Below are 20,246 nucleotides of genomic sequence, written 5' to 3'. Positions count from 1 at the left end.
GATAATAGAGGCTGAGAAGTCCCACAGTCTGCCGTCTGCAAGCTGAAGGCCCAGGAATGGCAGTGGTATAGTTCTAGTCCAAACCTGACATTCAAAGCAGAGACTATGATGGAACTCCCAGTCTGAGTCTGAAGCCTGAAAACCAGAGGGCCAGGGGTTTTGAGACCTGGGTCATGTCCTAAGGCTAGAGAACCAGGAACATGTATATATGAGGGCAAGGGAAGATTAGTGTCCCAGCTTAAGGAGAAAGTGAATTAATCTTTCCTCTACTTTTTGGTTCTGTTTGGGCTTTTGGCAGATTGGATGAGGCTGGCCTGCATCCGTGAGGGGGGTATTCCTTAAACTCCAATTCAAATGCTGATCTCTTCAGAAACACCCTCATAGAGATGCCCAGAAATAGTATTTTACCAGCTACCTGGGCATTCCTTAGCTTAGTCAAATCGACATATAAAATTAACCATCATGGGCCATGAGTCCAGTTACATATGTAAGGTACTTTCTAAAAAATAAAGTATGTATTTAAGCATATTATTGGTATATCCATTAATTTCCTTAATATTTTAAAGTGGGACCAAAGATGGAATATTAGAATATTTCAAAATATTCTTTAAATTTGTAAGTTATATTTTTCAATTTAACATTTTAGAATATGATTTATACTTAGCTGTGAGGTCACAGCAAAGAAAACATAGAAAATACAATTTGGATGTTTCTATATTCTCAGTTTTCTCTAGTAACGTTTTTTTCCCTTTTGTGGGAAACTTTATTTTACCTCTTTGAAAACAAATATAATTTCCCTCTGATTTCTTACATTTTTCAAAAGTTTTATTTAATTTCTTCCCTTGAGAAATTATTTTAAAATACTTAATTAGTCTTTATACCATATCTAAACCCTGTTGTCTATTATGTCTTATCTTACTATTGAGAATAAAAAGCTTTTGCTTTCCAACAACCAAAGTTTAGGATACAGAGGCCTCCATATTTTTCCATAAGTTGGAAATTACGTATAATTTTCTATGAGTGTTATCATGAAAAATATTAGATGCCCAACTTTTGAAGCTGCATATCAACATTTTCTATGAATTCATATTTAAAATAGGAAATAATCTTATGTTAAACCTATCCAGATACTCATTTTAGCAAAATCACAAGTTGTACATAAAAATATGCTCAGATATCTGCATGCATGTGTATGAAAGGAACTATGCAAAAAAATACACAAGCTGTCTCTGAGGAATATTATCAGTGTGCGTTCAAAGAAAGGAAATAGAAACTTGATATTAGATTTTTACTATATGCACACTGCCAGTTTGGAGTAGGGTCCAACATGATGAAAGAGTGATGGCTAATCGCTAATGATTAGTGATTGACCAGACAACACATATTGTTTTGTTAACTTTATAAAAACAAACAAACAGATAGCACTGCATCGGAAGTTTGAAGGCCTGGAGTCAAATTCTACATAAATTGGGGGATTCTGTTAACTTCTTATCTATAAACAGACAGGGTTGGTAGTATTTTATAGATTAATGAATTGCATGTATTAATGAAAAGCAATTGAAATATTTCATTTTTCCAAGACCCATTTCATAATCAACCCTTTTGTTTGAAGCAAATGACTTCCTAAGTTTATAAGCATTAATTTAGAACCTACCTAGTCTCAATTCCTGAATTTCTTTTGATCAAATATATGGGTATGTATTTCAATCACTCTGACCATTCATTCATTCATTGTGCTTTTTAAATTAAATACATTCCTCAAGCCCAGCCCTCTGTTGGGTGTCAGGGGTGTAGCAGATCTCCTGGATTGCTAGTGGAAGTGATATAAACATAAACAATTGAAAAATACAAAAAATAGAATAAAACTGAAGTATAATAAGAACACTTCTGAGGGAGTGGGGTAAAGCTTTAAGACAGATGTAACAGGGGTGCCTGGGTGGCTCAGTGGGTTAAAGCCTCTGCCTTTGGCTCAGGTCATGATCCCAGGGTCCTGGGATCCAGCCCCACATCGGGCTCTCTGCTCCGCAGGGAGACTGCTTCCTCCTCTCTCTCTCTCTGCCTGCCTCTCTGCCTACTTGTGATTTCTCTCTCTGTGTCAAATAAACAAAATCTTTAAAAAAAAAAAAAAGACAGATGTAACATCAGAGATGTGTACTGATGTAGTAAATTTTTACTGAATGCAATATATGGTTCTGCCCAGCACCTGGTGTCATGCCAAGAACATGGTTGTTATTGATAGAATAAAAGATGGAGAGGGTAATATGCTGAGATTGGAAAGCATACAAAAGTATGTTTAGGATATAGAGACAATGGGTGTTGCTAATAGTTGCATCAGATTTGGAGAGGAAGTGTCCTGAAGTTAACCTGAAGAAGTAGCTTTGAGACTGATCATATGGGCTTTGTGTGCTTTACTAAGATGTCTAGATGGTATCCTATACCACATACCAGAGGCATTGGAGGTGTGGCAGTAGGACAGAGAAATCTTTGACCTACTTAGGGAAGAAACTACTGGAGAGATTGCTGTAAGAATATCAGAGGACAAAGCTCTGATCGAATTTTAGAGGGAGATTGAAGAGAAGTGGACATGTCAAGAGCCATTTCTAGAGTAAAATGGACATTTGATGACTATATTAAGAGAGTGATTAAGAGATAAGGAAAAGATTATTCACTCCATGCACACATTCAACCTTTGATCTACACTCTATTAAACCCACATTGCTAGATGTTGGTGTAGGTACACAGAAACAAATAGGACCCCATTTTTTTCCTCACAAAATGTATTGCTTGGTGTTTCTGATTTTTGTAAGATTCTGGTTTTTTTTGATTATAGAAATAATTGATTAATGCTCTTAATATACAGAATAAGACTAAGCTTTTTTCCAAATATAGAAATTAATTAGTGGGTTAAGTCTGATTGTTCTCTTCAAATCTTCAGTCTTTGTCTTCAGTATCTTGTGGTCACTGAGCTGGTGTACTATCTGTTTCTTTCTAAATTGAAATATTTGTGTAGCATTTTCAAGAATAATTTATTACTGCATTAGAAATAGGAATGTATTACCCCCCAGATTTTCATTGCAGTTTGCTTTTGAATATTTGTGAATTCAAATTGAGTAGAGAGGGTGTTAATTAGTGTGCAGATTTTTTTAATTGTCTATAATAGGAAGTTAATTGGTGTTTTCCTTAAAGAATGAATTTAAGTGAATGTGATTTGAAAAGTGTGGTGTTGTTAATCGCGCTGATCCAAGTAGTAGAGACTATTGATTGAGTAAAATAAGCAGTTTTGATTGTTTAACTGCAGGCTTTATTCAGGGAAACCAGAATTAAATGGTGCTAATGATTATAATACTTAATACGTATAACTCTGACCTAACTTTGGGTGTATTTTTTAGAAAAATAACTCATTAAAGGGACCTGAGTCTACGTATTCTGACCCTTTGTTATCTGCCCACTGTATCGTTCTCACTATCTCACTTCATCTGCTCCCAGTACTATTTATCTAACCCACAACTGCTTGCTGTTGGAATCCCTTTACTCTGCAAGTGGTCTTCTTATATGGAATGTTAAAAATAGGTGCAACTCTAGCTACCTTCTATGGCATCCATGTGGTCCAGCAGAAACTCCTCTATCCTTGCTGTGCCAAATGGTGGAAATATAGGCTGACCCACTGGTATGCCTTACCTTCGCTCTACTATCTCCAATATTCTTTTCAGGCTCTGAGACTGATCTGCTACCTATCTGCCCAAACATATCTAACAGGGAATGGAATGCCTGAATCCCTTTTTTGAAAGCATGTAGTCTCTCAGTAATGCCACTCTTAACTGCAGCCTCTCAGTGTGAACAGGGAATCTGCACAAAGCAGAGGGCTTGATGACAACCCTATTCCTTCACAGGTTCTACAGAGGAGATAAAGTAATGGTTTGTGGTAGCAGGGACAGTTTTGCCTCTTTTTAGTAAGCCCATGTCTTGTCCCTATTCTCAGTGCCTTCGAGAGTCATTTAAATGTGAAATACTTAGCATCTTTGACAGTTCTGCACCAAAAGGAAAATACTGACATAATATCCTGTTGCAGGTATATACTTTCATATGCACCTATCTAAAAATAGATTCTAGACACCTTTAGCTACTATAGTCGCAGAAGGAGTAGAATGTAAACTTCCAAGCAAAGAGAGAATGCTCCCTAGGCTTGGCTTTCACTCTGTCTGAACTCAGGTTGAAAATTAGAAGTTTATACAAATTTAATTTAATGATTTACAAATTTGGTTCATCTGGTTTTCACTTCAGTTCTCCCAAGTGGAAGAGTTATTTTCCTCTCTACTCATCCACTGAGAAATGGCAACTGTCAGTAAAGAATGAAAGCATGCCCTCCCACAGTCCCCTAGTGCCATTGTATGAACATAGTTGAAGAAAATAGGAAAGAGTGTGAAAATAAAATATTGAATGGCTTTATTGAGATATACCTAAAATTTACCTATTTAAAGTATATAGTTCAGTATCTTCCGTTATATTCAGAGTTGTACAACCATTACAACAACCAATTTTATAACATTGTTCTTGCCCCTCAAAAATAATCACATACCCATTAATAGTCACTTTCCATCTTCTCTTCCACCAAGCCCTGGAAACCACTAATCTACTTTCTGCTTCTAAAGATTTGCCTGTTCTGCACATTTCATAAAAATAGAATCTTACAATGTGCGGCCTTTTGTGACTGGCCTGTTTTACTTAGCATGATGTTGTACATGTTGTGGCGTGTATCAGTATCATTCATTTTTATTGCAGAAAAAATACAAATAAATTTTTAAAAAATCTATTGAAAGTTATTTTTTCCACAAAGAAACTTAGAGATGGAATTAGGCATGTAAAAGACTTATTGATAAGTAATACCTGTGAAGGAAAAGAGCAGAAGCAGGATTTGTAAAAGGGGGCTATCAGACCATGATGCACACCCTGCATCTTGGTGGGACCCCAGAGCAAAGACTGCCCATTGGAAGAATGTCCCCCATTGAGAGGGAATGGCCAGGCTCTTACACCACTGCCTAGTTAATGATTGGTCAGGAGCTTTCCTGAGAATAAGACAAAACACTGAGGCAAAGCTGGATAAACCTTTCAGCTAGATTCTGTTAGCAAACCCCAGTCCTGCAGCTAGACAGCAAGTCCTTTCTTAAAGAGCAGTTTGAGTGTCACATCTCTGTTGCTAACACGGCTAAAATAAGCACCTGTTAGAAGAGCTCCAGTTGTCTGGGCATGTACTCAGAACATGCTGGATTCAAAATGAGCCTCCATTGCATATTCATTTGTTGCCTTCCCTCCCGCAGCACTTGGATGGCAGAGGCTCTCACCTCCATACTTCTGGAGTCAACTTTCTTCAAGTAGGAATTTTTACATACAGTAGGAGCTCAATAAATACTGTTGATCAACAGACCTAAACCAGCAAGGAAAACATTTCTTTTTTGGATCCGAAGTCTCCTTTTATGGCACACAGTAAAAGAGTCCCTTACCTCTTACAGCTCTACACTGAAGTGGTCTAGAGGATTACAAAGTATATACAAAAATTTTCTGGAAGCTGTTAGGTGGCCTCAACGAGGGTATACAACCGGAGTAATGATAACACAAAAATCATGATTCTGTGCAATGCTTACAGCACACAGCACATGGGCAGACATAACTGGCAGTAAATGGTCATGTTTAGGCAATAGGTTTTAAAGACTTACACCTTTCTTAACGCTGTAGCTCTATGGCTCCAGAGCCACTTCTTACTGAAATCTTCTTATGAATAACTATGACCATATGCTCCATCCAGTCCCCAGGTACCCAAAACCTTCCCGAATTCCACATACCTCACTGTGAACTGAGAAACTAATCTGTACTCCCTCAGCCATGAAATTTGCCACTCAGAAAACTGCATATTCATAATTCGAGAACCTGTAATGATGCATTGTAACTGACAGATGATCTAATCTCTAGGCACATATTGCTTTTAGTTTTACTTATTGAAGATGGAGGAGATTTCTCTCATTTCTGTGATGGATCTTTGTATACTTTTTATGAATCATGGTGACAGTGTGATAAAATTAAGAAATTCCATTGATTCAGTTATGAGGGGCTTCATTGCTCACCATGCATGATAAACCTGCATCACTGTTTGCACATAATATACATATTTAGGGACATAATTCATTTCAGAGTGTATAGCACACTGTGTGATCATAGAGAAAGCCTTTTAAAAATTTTTTTCTTAAATTCCTTTAAGGCAAACCCAATGGAAACAGCTTTGTAAAATAGTGGAAAGCCATATAACATGAAGAATTAATTAACTAAAGTTTATTCTTCCAGCACTTAATTATTTTTAAAGATTTTATCCAAAAAAAAACACAGAAATCACAAGTTATGGGGAAGGAGCAGCAGAAGAAGGGGAAGCAGAGTCCCCACTGAGGAAGGAGCCTGATGCAGGGCTCAATCCCAGGACCCTGAGATCATGACCTGAACTGCAGGCAGATGCTTAACTGACTGAGCCACGCAGGCACCCATTTCAAACTTTAATTTCAGTCACAATAAGAAGTGATTATGTGAATTTGTCAACAATCATAATCTTTCCAAGAGACAGAATATTGCAGTTTCATTCTTGATAACTTGGATACCAACCCAGAAAACACTGTCTTACATTCTCATAAGGAACCTCTCTCTAAAAAATACATTCAATAAGCAGAATATTTTGACCAAGACACATGGATATTTTAATGTTCATTTTAGCTAAAAAATAGTATATAAAATATCATGATACAACTCTTTGCTACCCAGTGTCATCCTTTCTCTGTTCTGATACAAGGAAATGGTAGAAATTAGTAAATAGAACTAGAATTCAAACCCATCAAATAGTTTGAAAAATAATATATTTATACTTAAAAGATTGTCAAGTGTTACAGGAAAAAAAATTACATTTTGATGATGGTGAAAGTCATTATACCTCACATGTACATGGAAGCCTGAGCAACCCTATATATATATATACCGTGAGAAAATAGTAACTTGGCTGTTAAATTGCTGTATTCCTCATCTTGATGAGAGAGTTGATATCCTGAATGATTAAAAGTTAAAGGAATGAAAAAACAGCAAAGGATATCTCAGTTCCAAACCTGTTCTTCTCAATGTGAACTTAAGTCTGTCTACTTTTCTGCAACTTGAACCTCTCCTTGCCATATTATATTCATATGCACATTATACTCAGTGTCCTCTCCATAGTTCAATGGTGTTTATCATCAGTTTTCTTCTGAAAGTTGACAGACAACTATAAGGAAAATCAAGGTGGTCTTTGAATGCCAAATAGTGACCTCAAAAAGGCACATAGACTACTGCATTATGAGGAATGAATATACATATCTGTTAGGGTTGATACGGTACTGACATTCCAATGCTATACCAATCATACAGATTTTTAATCCGTATTGAATGAATACTTGCTGTCTGCCTATTGGTACTGTGCTGGGTACAAAAATATGTCCTAAGTGGAGAGACATTTCACACTCACTAGTCATTCAGAGGAATGTCAAATCCTGTTGTTGGTGCCAAAGTTTAAGTGTCCCTTATGAGAGAGGGCCTAGAAATTGTCTTAGATGATTAAAGGGGATATCCAGTTTGGTTGAGATAATACTCATCATTACCTAATCTGTCTCAAAGCCCATGATATCTGCTAGTATAGAAGCAGGAAGAATCTAGATAGAGCAACTAATGTAAGTTAAAATGATAGCCGCATTTGACCTAAGCATGAGGCACAATTACAAAGTTGGAACTGTTCCACTTTTAAGTATTTTTTATTCATTCAACAGACATTTACTGGGACTACTCTGCATGAAGTTTCGTTCTGTATATTTATGTTTAGTAAATAAAACATACACTTCTCATCCTTGGAAGCCAGAGTGGGGTGGGGAGCAAACCAAGATGAGCATGGACCGGTGGTGGGGAGAATGGCTGTTGGACCAGTCGTCTCCTGTAGTCTTGCACAGTGCTGAGTATCATTGATCCCATATTAAATTAACACTAGTTAGCAAGACAGTATATGGTAAATGCCATAGGTGAAATATAAAAGTAAATTCTATAGGGATTAGAGGGGAGGGGATTGACTTCTTTTTCAGAATAATCTTAGAAGGCTAGTGATTAAAAGGGGATTTGAAGTGAGCCTCGCAGGGTGGCTAAGACTTAATGTAAAAGGAAATAGTTTAAGAAGGGGAAACAAAATGAGTGAAGAGCTAAAGAAACAGTTGCTCAGTGTGTTCCGGAGGGTAGTATTAAGCATCCTGGCCACAGTCATGATTATTGTAGAGGAAAAACAGGGATTTAGGCTAGAGAAATGGGCAGGATCTTTGCATGGTGTAGAGGGAATGCTTCTCTCCTTTGCTGATGGAAGAACAAAAGAATACCCTCTGTGTTCATTTGTTACTTAATATTTTCTGCCCTAGGAAAGAGATCAGGGTCACTATTTTCTTTTTCCAGCATCATTAATACTTCAAATATACTTGAGCCTTTTCTCCTAGGGAAGTGTAAGGATAGATGTGCATTGTGTTTGACTGTCATCTACTGGTTTTGGTTCACTGCTGAGATAACCGTTTACTCTTATTCAAGCTGTTAAAGGGCTAGTTCAAAAACAGGATTTAAGTAGGAAATAAATGATCCAGAGAATGACATTGCCCCTCACTGAGTACAAGGTTGCACTTCACATAAGGGTATTTTCTCCCCAGTGAAACACAGTTCAAACAGAAGATAGAGAAGAAATGAATGCAAAAGTAATTTGTGTCTCTGTGTTAAATAGACAATTCTCTCGATTTTCAGTGATATTTTTATTGCTGTGCTGGCTTTTACACAGTTGTCCTGCCTGCAAAAATAATTCCAATATTTGTGTTGACGCAAATGACAGAAGATGAAAAATTTATAGAAATCTGTGTTTACATATGTATTTATATAGATGTGTTAAATGCAAATGTAATTTTTATGAACTACACACTGAGTTAAGCACTAATGAAACTAACCTAGGGAATGGAATGAGCACATTCTATCATGTTTAAAATGAAGGTGCATGGTGTCTCTCGGCTGTTTTCTCTCTATTTCTTTTCTTCCATCCAAAATGTGTTTTCTTGTAATGATGAGCTGAACATCCACATGGCCAAAAACTTCTATACTGCCAATTGATGGAGTCAACATTAGTTTTCCATTCGTATTTTTTAAACTATTTGCTATATTTTAAACATTTATTCCTTCTGACACTTCCATGTTTAAATGCGGAATTGAAAATAGAGCTTTTGTGACTTCTTACTTGACAGTCACAGCTGGGGTGGAAGTATTTACTAGAGTGTGTTGAGTGACTGAATTTCTGAATTTCTGCTAAAAGAGCATACCTGATAATGAGGATTATTTCTTGGCATGAACGGCCAATGAATGCTGTCCCAGAATTAAGGGGTATTTCATTCTGCACTGAAGAATTATGGTTAAATCCTAGCCAGTTCTGATCCTTTGCGGAACTTCATCGCTGGGATTAGCGTTCTTTGTACTTGGTATAATCAAATAGTGTGCATTTTGCAGCTGTGGCAAACTCAGTCTCTAGGCCAGATTCAGCTCACAGTTCTGATTCTTTTCATCGGCACAGGGCTTTCGTATTTTTTTATTCTGAATACCTCAGGGAGTGCTACCACTTTCATGTTTATTTCTTAGGCTGCTCTGTTCGGAAGCATCACCATTTTCTGGCCCTAAAATTGTTGGTGATCAAGTCTTCTGCAGTGGCTGGAGAGTCTGTTGGAGAAGGGCTGCAGCAACAACAGATTCTCAGTCCTACCCTATTGAATGCTTATGCTGGAAATTTCAGAGGGCATCCAGTGTATCTGTCATTTAAAGAAGCCATCCTTGACTGGGGCAGCTGGGTGGCTCAGTTGGTTGAGTGTCTAACTCTTGAATCTGTCACCATCTCAGGATTGTGAGATTGAGCCCTGCATCAGATCAGGCTCAATGCTCAGTGGGGAGTCTGCTTGAGATTCTCTCTCTCTCAAAGAATAAACAAGTAAGTCTTTAAGAGAAATAGTACCTGACTATTCTGATGTACAGGCAGCATTGGGAACTATTGCAATAGTGTTTCCCTGGGTAAGAGGAGTCATTTGCCTCCATAGATACACTAACTAAACAATATACACTAATTCAAAGCTTAGACTGTTGCAGTAATTCTCAAAGGGGAAAAAAAAAAACCCTCAATAAACAAAAAACAAAACCTAGATTTAATGATTACTAGTGCTGAATGTCTTATGTGTGTTATGATGTTTACTCTACAAATGGAAAGTTTTCTTCTTACCATGTCAGTTTCTAGACCTTGACCTCTCTGTGTTAGCATTCTTCCACTCTTTGCACAAGGCAGGGCCTACATTTTGCCCTCCTATCCTGGTTTCTACACATCACAGAAATTAATTTTTCAACTAAAATTATTTTGTTTACTTTATTCCTCTCCTGGAATGTAATCTTCATGAGGATTGATCTTTGTTTTATTTATTTCAATATTTCATGGATCTAGAATAGTGGCTGCTCCATTATCAGAACTGAGTAGATATTTATTAATAAATATATCACTTTCCTTAACTTCCTATCTTCCTATAGTGTCTTCTGTTTCCTTTTCTTTTGGTTAGAAAATTCTAAGACTTTGAGGCCAATTTTTTATTGTCTCTAAAGAAAAAGAACTGTGCAATATTTTTGTATTTCCAAAATATTATCTTAGTTGTTACTGTTACTGTAGTTATTAACATCCAATATGGATTCTCCTGATACACAGGGATAATTTTAAGAAGAATAAAATGATAAAATTCCTTGTTTTTAAAATTTTAGTCATTCTTATTTAATATCAACTTTGCATACCTCACAGAGGTAATGTGAAAATTAATGTCTGTTTAGTAATTGCAAAATAGTAAAGCACCCTGTATCCCTAAGGGAAAAATAGTTCTATAAATGCACATAATTAGTATTATAGTTTTCTCATTTGTAGAACACAGAGAGAAAAATACCTATTCCTATTCACAAGGGTATTATTGGGATTAATTAATTAATGTTTACAGAGCAGCCAGAATGTGGGGGGAAACACATTTTCTTGCTATTTATAAGTGCACTTCAAAGGCAAAGAGGCAAATTGTGTTTGCAATTTAGAGTTATTTACTTATTTATCTTGAATGTTGGGATAAATTGCACTTGTCCTCCTCAATCATGTACCAGATCCTAATATACTTTTTTCTTTTTTAACTTCTATACTTGAGCAGACACTATAGCCCTTTAGGTTCTGGAAGTAACCAATTAATGGATAATGTATTATTTCTTCTTTTCAAAAATAGCTCATTCTGAAAAACATGCAGGTTATTTTGTCCTGTTTTATTTTTCCTGTGTTGACATAGTACACTTTATTATCCTTTGGGTATGATTTTATGTAAAACCACTGAATTTTGACATTTTTTTATCGAGACATGTGGTTTTTTTTTTTTGTTTTGTTTTGATGCTACTATTTTGGTTCTTTACTGTGAGTATTACACTTGATTTCATATCGCTGCGTTTCAACTGAGTGGATTACTAAAATGTAGGTTCTGAAAGAACGAGACAGAGACAGACTATAGTCATGTTTCTTTCCTGCCCTATTTTTTTATTTTGTCTTCTGCTGCTTGAAGTCCTTTTTATTTTTTTTAAAGATTTTATTTATTTATTTGGCAGACAGAGATTAGAAGTAGGCAGAGGGGCAGGCAGAGAGAGAAGAGGAAGCAGGCTCCCTGTTGGACCCTGGGATCATGACCCAAGCCGAAGGCAGAGGCTTTAACTCACTGAGCCATCCAGGTACCCCGAACTGCTACTTGAAGTCTTTAAATTAAAACTAAACATTGGTGATTTTTTAAATGGGTTCCAAATGTGAATTTTGGCTCTAAAACTTGTCAGAGTACTCTTTCCCTATTCAATTTTGCTTCTACATTACCTCTTTACCACTGCATTTTCAGTGGATTGCAATAGACTCTTATCAGTTGATATTGATCTTCTTTTCCTAATTTATTGCATATCACACACAGCTAGTGATTGTGTAAAGGCACAGGGATTACATGATTAGCTGTGGTTTCTTTATACTGACTTCTAGTTTCTTAACTGGTACCAAACAACCAGGCCACAGTCAGGAGCTCTAGTTAAATTAGCATTAAGTTGCTATCTGGTTATTTTTGCATGATCCTTCCTTGTCAGAAAGCTTTGTAAGAAAAGTAAAATTATGCTTTTGTAGAGAGAATGATACTCTGTTATGTATTTTCCTATCAGACATCCAGTTATCCCTCCCTCTATGACAAGTAGCCCTGAGTTGTTTTTTTTTTTTCTGGTTTTCTCTTTTGTTCAGGAAACATTTTGCTAATAATGGATAAAAATTTTAGGGAAGATAATACATGATGAAGAAGAAATATTATGTATAAAACTAAATTGTAAAGCTACATAAATGGCACAGGTCCTTGGTGGGTTGAAGAAGAAACATAATATTTGTGTGAAGGTTAGGGGTAAGGATTATGCCCTTCTATCATAATAAAGACCAAAAGAACATCACTCAGTCTCCTACTATCCTTGAGATATATAAATTAAATTTGCTTCTTCTCTAGTGCCTTATGAAATAAATACAGATATTCTGATATGTTGTTAGAACATCTGGTTAATTATGTCATTGTGATTGGTACATGATGTATAAAAAATCTGCAAATCAAAAAAAATACAGTCCAACTTTAATTGGCTAATATATTTGGCTTTATATTACTTTAAGGACACATGAAGCAATGAGATTACATCTTTGGGCATTAGAGTTGAATTTGAATTCTTTACATATGATGAAATTTTTAGGCTTTTTATTGCTCCCTCCAAACTGACAAAATATTTCACAAGTTAAGGGAAACATTGCAAGTGTAATGAAAACACAATGCCCAAGACTGCATAAATGCATCTTGTTTTATTTACATTTCTAGATGTTGCAAAGCTAAATTACTGGATTTCTTCCTTGTTTTGACAGAGCCATGCTGAAAAGTAACCTAATACTTCTTTTAAGGTGCTTTTAACTAGAGCTGGAACTACAAAGACTAGAAGGAAAGAAATATGCCTCAATTAACACACGGTTTTCCAGGAATGTGCTTTGCTGTCTTGACCACAAGATTTGTTAGATTATTTAATTTGTTATTTTTAACCTTTAGAATAGTTCAGCAGAAGATGGAAATGTACCATCATACATATTTAGATAAATATTCATGTCTTTAAGATAGATAAATCTCTGTATAACTATTGTCTTGTTCTGTAGCATATACAATTATTTGCTTGGCTAGTTAGTGTGTTATGAGCTCATTTATATTCAGGTAAAATGGTGTCACCCACTTCTAAAATAAAAGGTTCTCTATCTTGAATCCCCATGTTGTCCTTATACAAATGTAGGATAGGAGAAAGGGGGACATAGCAATATGCAACTTTGATTAAGGGTGTATTTGTCTATAAACCTCCATCACACTATATGAAGAGACTTTGCAGTGTAACTCAGTTTTTGGTTAAAGAGTCAATGTCTGCCTTTACTTTTTGTGTCATACACCATATTTACTTAAAGTCACTTGTGATATCATTTCTATAGGCTATGTACCCCCAATAGTTAGCAAAATACTGGATGGGATAAAATAATTTCTTGTTGAATATATGTGTTAAAGATGTGATAGTAAATTTAGAAATCATATTGGGAGTTTGTTTTGAGGGGAAAAAGCATAAAAAATGAAGTCCCTGAGTATTTTAAACAAAGATTAGAAGGCTCAGTGGATTGAAATTCTCACAGTAGAGAATCACAGGTTTCAGTGAACTTTAACAACTGGACCAAATATGATACATTTTTTAAGGCTCATGCAGAAGTCTCACGGTCCATTCAACTTTTAAGGCTCATGCAGAAGTCTCACAGTCCATTCAACTGTGAGAATAATCCTTTAACTCAGAATTGCTAAATGATTAGTTTCTTGTTTGCTGTGAACCTTATTGTCTATATCCCCTGTTCAAGCAATTAATCTTGTACTACCTTGCAATGTTTCTTGGGTTATTCTCTTGTGTAGTTATTTAGCTCTTCCATTGTTTATGGCCCCATGTTGAGCATATCCACAAGTAAATTATTGAGGCAGAGAACAAGATGTGTGTGTCCAGGTGTCTATGTGTGTCATAGTATGCTCTGAACTCCATAAAGGTTTTAAAAATATATTGCAGATTTGATATTATTTTAAAGAATTCCATAAGACTCAGTAGTATAAAATAGGGAAGGACTGCATAATATCCACTAAAAGAGTTACTGCTGTATAATAATGGGAAAGCCTATCACAGATGAGAGCTGATCCTGGAAAAGGGTTGAAAACATGAAGGGAACTTATGATCTTAGAAGGAAGATGAGTTAGTGAGTATTGACCAGGAATCAGGAAAGGGTAGTAATATGCAGGACCTTAACAAATCACATTTTATCGTAAGTATGTGAAGTTTTTAAAACCTTTGAATATATAAGTATATTAAGAAATTCTGCTTATCTAGGCTTATCTGTTACCAAGCTGATTTCCTTTGACTGCTAAATTGATTAGAAGAAATATGTATTATTGCTAGGGGTAAATGAAGAGTGGGTAAAATAAATTGCACAGCAGAGACATATTTCATTTACAGATTTACGACTTACTGAACATTAGATTTAGATAACACCAGAGAAAGGTGGCATCATAGATTCCCATGAGCAAAAGTATCTGAGAAGGCAACCTAAAAAAATGGAAAGGAAGTCAATGTGCACATTAATGGAAGAAAATGATTGCTGTTGTAACAAGTGTATATTACCATTGGAGGCAAACTCATACTATGCATAAAAATATGATCATTGTTGATGAATAGATAATTCATATTAGAAAATCAGCAAAAGCTAAATAATTTAAAATGCTTGCTATTTTTTAGCTCCAATAATTCAGAAGTAGCTCAGTGAACAAAGTTACAGACTAGGGATTGTTGGATAACTCGATAAGTTGATGGAATGAGGCTTAAATATATTTTTCTAAACCTGGTCAGGACAGATATCTTAATGATAAGTAGGGAATAAATCTTTCTGCGTTTTTATAAAATCAGTGATTGACTTGGGTGTCATTTTTTTAATGCATAAGCTAATATTACATGTGCTTTCTAACAATTTTTATGGCTTTTACTTAAGTATTTGTCTCAATCTGAATTAGAAAAGAAGAAGTAGATTTACTTGGTTAATATCCAAAACATGTAGTTCAGAATCACTTATAGCATTTGCGATATGAAGAATAGGTCATAGGTAGAAGATAGATGATAGGCACATATGGATAAATTTCCATGTTGTTCTCTAAGGTAGACTTGAAAAGTGGCATTAGAGTATTAGAGACCTAAATTCTTGGAGGCCCTATCAGGACCCATCTTGGAAAGCTGATAGGTTCTTCCTTTAAATTCCTAATGGAGAGGGAAAAAAAAAAAAAAATTAAAGATACTAGCAGCTTTGACTTTAGCCCAGAGGAGCCTCAGCAGAACTTGGAATCTTAGGCCCAACAAAATACAGGAACAGAGCACCTGGATTGTGACATTAATGTGTTATTACTGAGTAATATTATTGAGTAATATTGATCACCCAAATCTATTTTTTAAAGAGAGGGATGAAATTAAGAAAAAGGCTTCTGTAAAGTACTTATATTTTTAATATTTTCAAACTGAGGTGAACCAAATACAGAGTTCAGTTAAGTACAACAGAAGGTCTAACTGAGACCAGCTTTAACAGGCATCACTTCTGATAACCTAGCTTACAGAGCCCCCTCCTCCTGCTCAGGATATTTTAATACATTCTTGTGAAGCTCATCCTGGGGAAGAGTTTGAGAGGTTTGTGTTTCAGAAAACAGGAAAGATCACAAAAGGATGAACTAGGTCTTAAGTAGAGAACTTAAGTTTAAGTTAGAGCCTCTAAGTTTAGGATTTTCTTGGTTACTGGAGACTTATTCTATCTTCTGCTGATAAGGCCACTGTCATTATAAGAAAACAGTCTGGTGGCCAGCTGGAGAACTGGAAGAGAGCACAGCTTACAGTATTGGTGTGGTGGCTTCTATGGATGACTACAGGTGTTACCTATTCAGGTAATTTGTTCTCTTCCATTTCTTTTCTGTGCCTTTGCTGCTACCAAAGAAGGTTAAGTCACAGGACTGGAGTAAGGCTGGGTACGGAAGGAAGGGAGGACCAAGACTCTGCAAGGTGTTACTGAGTCTTGTCAATTGTGACTTAAAGATTTCAAGTAAATTCTTTAAAAATGTAATTATTTGAAAAAGCTGTGAAGCATCCTAACTAGATCCATGACTCTTAAAAGGAGCTCTTTTGTGAAATGTCACCTAGAAATGGTGCTAAGGATTAATAGGAAGTCACTAATTGATTTAAACAAAACCCAAACCTAGAATTTGTTTTCAGATTAGTATTTAAGGAAGTGAGCAGGACCTCACATGCAAAAGACATGAGAGTCACAGAAGTGGGTTTAGGAAACTGCTTTCTAATAGCAGCTAGTATTTAGCAACAACCGCAGGGAACACCCAGCTGGCCAACAACAAAGAGAAGTAAACCGTGGAATCTGTTGCTGAAAGCACTACAAAAAGAGGGTGTAGCATTGAACAGAGGTAGAGGTACAACCTCAAGATCAGCTGTCACAAAGGCCCTGCTGTGAAGTGCTAGCCCCTCGGTCTGACTTCAGAGACATTAGATGGAGTGTGTGGGCCAGGGGGACCTTGTCATTCAGAGTGTCAACTTTGACGTGTCTCTTTCGCAGTACTAGTCACCCTTGAGGAAAGAGAGGATCCTGGGCATCTCAAAAAGCTGAAGACTACTCTCTTTCACTGTATCCAAGGACAGAGGTTGAATGACAATCTTACATATTCCTGAGGGAAGCCAAGTGGGATTTCCTGGCAGTTGTAAGGAAAGACATAAGCTCCAGTTTACTGGTGTAATGTGTAGCCTTGGAAAGGGTGAAAATCAAAGAAATGTCTCTGTTTGTTCTGTTCCTAATATTGGTACTATAGCTTATTATAAAACTGGTAATTTGCATGAAGACAATATGGCATGCTTTATCTGACTTGATTTCTTTCCTTCCATTATGTGGTTTATTAAAAACAATAATTTGTCATACATGTACATAAGAGGTAGTCATTTTTTTTCTTGTAGAAACATTTTTGTACAAGTACACCACTATGCAGAAAAATGATAATTTGTAAATCAACAGTGTAGGGTGCCTGGGTGGCTCAGTGGGTTAAGCCGCTGCCTTCGGCTCAGGTCATGATCTCAGGGTCCTGGGATCGAGTCCCGCATTGGGCTCTCTGCTCAGCAGGGAGCCTGCTTCCTTCTCTCTCTCTCTGCCTGCCTCTCAGTGTACTTGTGATTTCTCTCTGTCAAATAAATAAATAAAATCTTTAAAAAAAAAAAAAAAGTAAATCAACAGTGTCACAATACAATAAAGTACATCCAGGAGATACTCCAAAGAATGTTGATAATTTATTTAGATTCAAGGACATATTGTCACTTTTATTATTATTTACTACAGTTTTATAGTTCCTTTACATATGCTCCCTGATAGACATTGGTGAGATACAAGGTACATAGAAACAAAGGAATATCCAAAGGAAAATACAAAGGAAAATACAAAGTATATTCTATATTTTGAGCTCTGGTGTTTGATATTAGGGTTTATTAGCTTTGGAATGGTTGTCAAAGGAAACAGCAGTTGTGAAAGAAAAGAGTGTTGAAATGAGAGTGATTATATCCACTGCATCTCAGGAAAGTTCCTGCATGAGGTAAAAAATTCACGTTCCCTGAGTGTTTTGTTATTTTGTATATTTTGGACCCTTCCCATGAGAAATGATCATGAAATACGTTGGTAATCATTCTAACACCCACCTCAACATAGACCTAGACAACCAGAACCCTGCCTGGGGCTACCTTCTTTTCAGACCCTTCTCTGGACATCCTCCTACTACATTCCTCCCAGAAAGACATGCCCAACTGAGCCCAACTCCATCTCCCTTCTGTCCTCAGATACCATGCAGTTGGTACCAGGGAGCTAGAAATTCTCTGCCCCAAATATGCCCTTATTGTGCTATCTGGCCCTTCTCAGGCTCCTTCCAGGATGTGTCTTAGAGGCTGGGGGAAGAGACAGAGAGAAACCAATAGAGCTCAGTTGCAGCTGGTCATCTCCATGCATGTGCCAGACTTCAGACTGTTCTGATGGAGATTAGTTTGGGAAGAGGGTGGAGTGAGACTGAAGGTCTCAGTTTATACTCTTCTCCAACCTTGTACATGATTCCAAATACTAAAATTAACGACAAAACAAAAAACTGTCAATTATTTTTGGGTTAAACGTAACATTAACCTGTTTATGATTAAATGAAAGAGAATTAAGATTGTATGAGCTAACTCTTAAGAGAAAATGAGTTCATTTTTCAAATAGCATCTTTTGTTTTTAGAATAATTGTGTTTATATAAGTACTATACTTAACTGCAAATTGTTAATGCTTTCATCCATTGAAAAATTAGAAAATTCTATAAACTCATTATTAATCAATTCTAGTAATAAAACTAAAAGCAAGCAAACAAAAAAATTCCACAGTCAAACCGTAAGTAATGCAGTTGTACTCTTTTCATGTAGCCTATGTCTAATTCACAGTGAGGTTTTATTAAAAAAAAAAAATTGAAATAGGGATTATATTCTTTCCATTTGTTTTTATCCACTCCTAAAAGTATTCTGTTTACTCAGGATTAGCTTAATTACCATATCTATGTGTTTAGTGTAGCACATCTTCACAAGTGGCTACTCAGATACTGTGAAGGTATTACTTAGGGGTTTATGATGATGTAAGTCACTGCAAGACAAAGAATCAAAATGAAGGCAATGCATAATAATTTTGGAAGCTATTAAAAATAATTCAGAGGTTGCATAGAAACTAAGTAATCAAAATAAAATAAGTTTCAGTTGTCCAAAAAAGAACTAAAGTTTATGATCAAGAATTTGGGATGTGGAAAAGGTGAGAAGAAGGCCTAACAATCAAGTTATAGAACAGGAAATAATGACTCAGCAGCACACTGTGTATAGGAGACAACCATGGTAGAGAATGCTTTCATTTTATTTATTTATTTTTTTTTTTTTTTAAAAGATTTTATTTATTTATTTGACAGAGAGAAATCACAAGTAGTCGGAGAGGCAGGCAGAGAGAGAGAGAGGGAAGCAGGCTCCCTGCTGAGCAGAGAGCCCGATGCGGGACTCGATCCCAGGACCCTGAGATCATGACCTGAGCCGAAGGCAGCGGCTTAACCCACTGAGCCACCCAGGCGCCCCAAGAATGCTTTCATTTTAAATGGTATTGAAATTAGTGACATGGAAATGACTGTGAGAAACCTGGGTAGAAGATAGCAAACTTCTAGGGAATAAGGACTTGTAGTGAGCCTAGGTAGAATATTCATTTTGAGTTATCCTTCCTAAAATAAATCCTCTCTGTCTAGAGTATAAATATCTTCTATTGCCAATGCACTTCTTTTTTAACTAAGCAGGGTTTTGGATTGATTTATGTAAGTTAAAAATAGTCACTTTATCTTCTTACAAAATGTGTCATACACATTGAAATATGAAGGTTCATTTTGAGTCAGTGGAACCATTCTACTTAAAAGGCATTCACATGAATAACAGTGCCCTTACAAGCATAAGCACTTAGTGCATCATGACAGATAAAGGTTTTAAAGAAATAAACAGTATCCCAATTTGTTTTGTCTTGGTACATTCTTTTCTCTTATGAGAATACTTTATTTGTATTGCTATAAGTTTTATATTAATCATATATATATTTTATGGTAATTTGTCTCTTTTTAAATTCTATTAGTTTTTATATATAAAAACAGTTTTCAAATGGCTTTTTTTTTTTTTAAACAACACAAGCCAGTTAGAGACTAGTAATGGTGAATAACTTCTAACAGAATTACTTCAGGTTATTTAACAGTATCCTTTGTAATATATTCTATTGATTATTTTATTCATTTTGATTCAGAAAAATTATTTATAAGGTGAAATATAAGGTGGGTATTATGATAAGTACTAGGTAAACTCTGTAAATAAAATACAAATCACTGCCAAAGTTATGGTCAAATCATTTGTCCAATGGTAATCCTGAGTGTAGTAAGTCATATGATGCTTTTGGTTGAAGTCA

General features: G+C 35.9%; 1 protein-coding gene across 2 annotated transcripts in view; it reads left to right on the top strand.

Annotated features, from left to right (window-relative positions):
• NAALADL2 (N-acetylated alpha-linked acidic dipeptidase like 2) overlaps positions 1–20,246 on the top strand; it is a 1,358,868-nt gene that overhangs the window by 373,910 nt on the left and 964,712 nt on the right. The window lies entirely within an intron of this gene.

The sequence above is a fragment of the Mustela erminea genome, chromosome 1 (assembly GCF_009829155.1).
Source record: "Mustela erminea isolate mMusErm1 chromosome 1, mMusErm1.Pri, whole genome shotgun sequence".
Lineage (NCBI taxonomy): Eukaryota > Metazoa > Chordata > Mammalia > Carnivora > Mustelidae > Mustela > Mustela erminea.
Note: the sequence above shows the minus strand (reverse complement) of the source record. Positions and strands in the feature narration are given on the sequence as shown.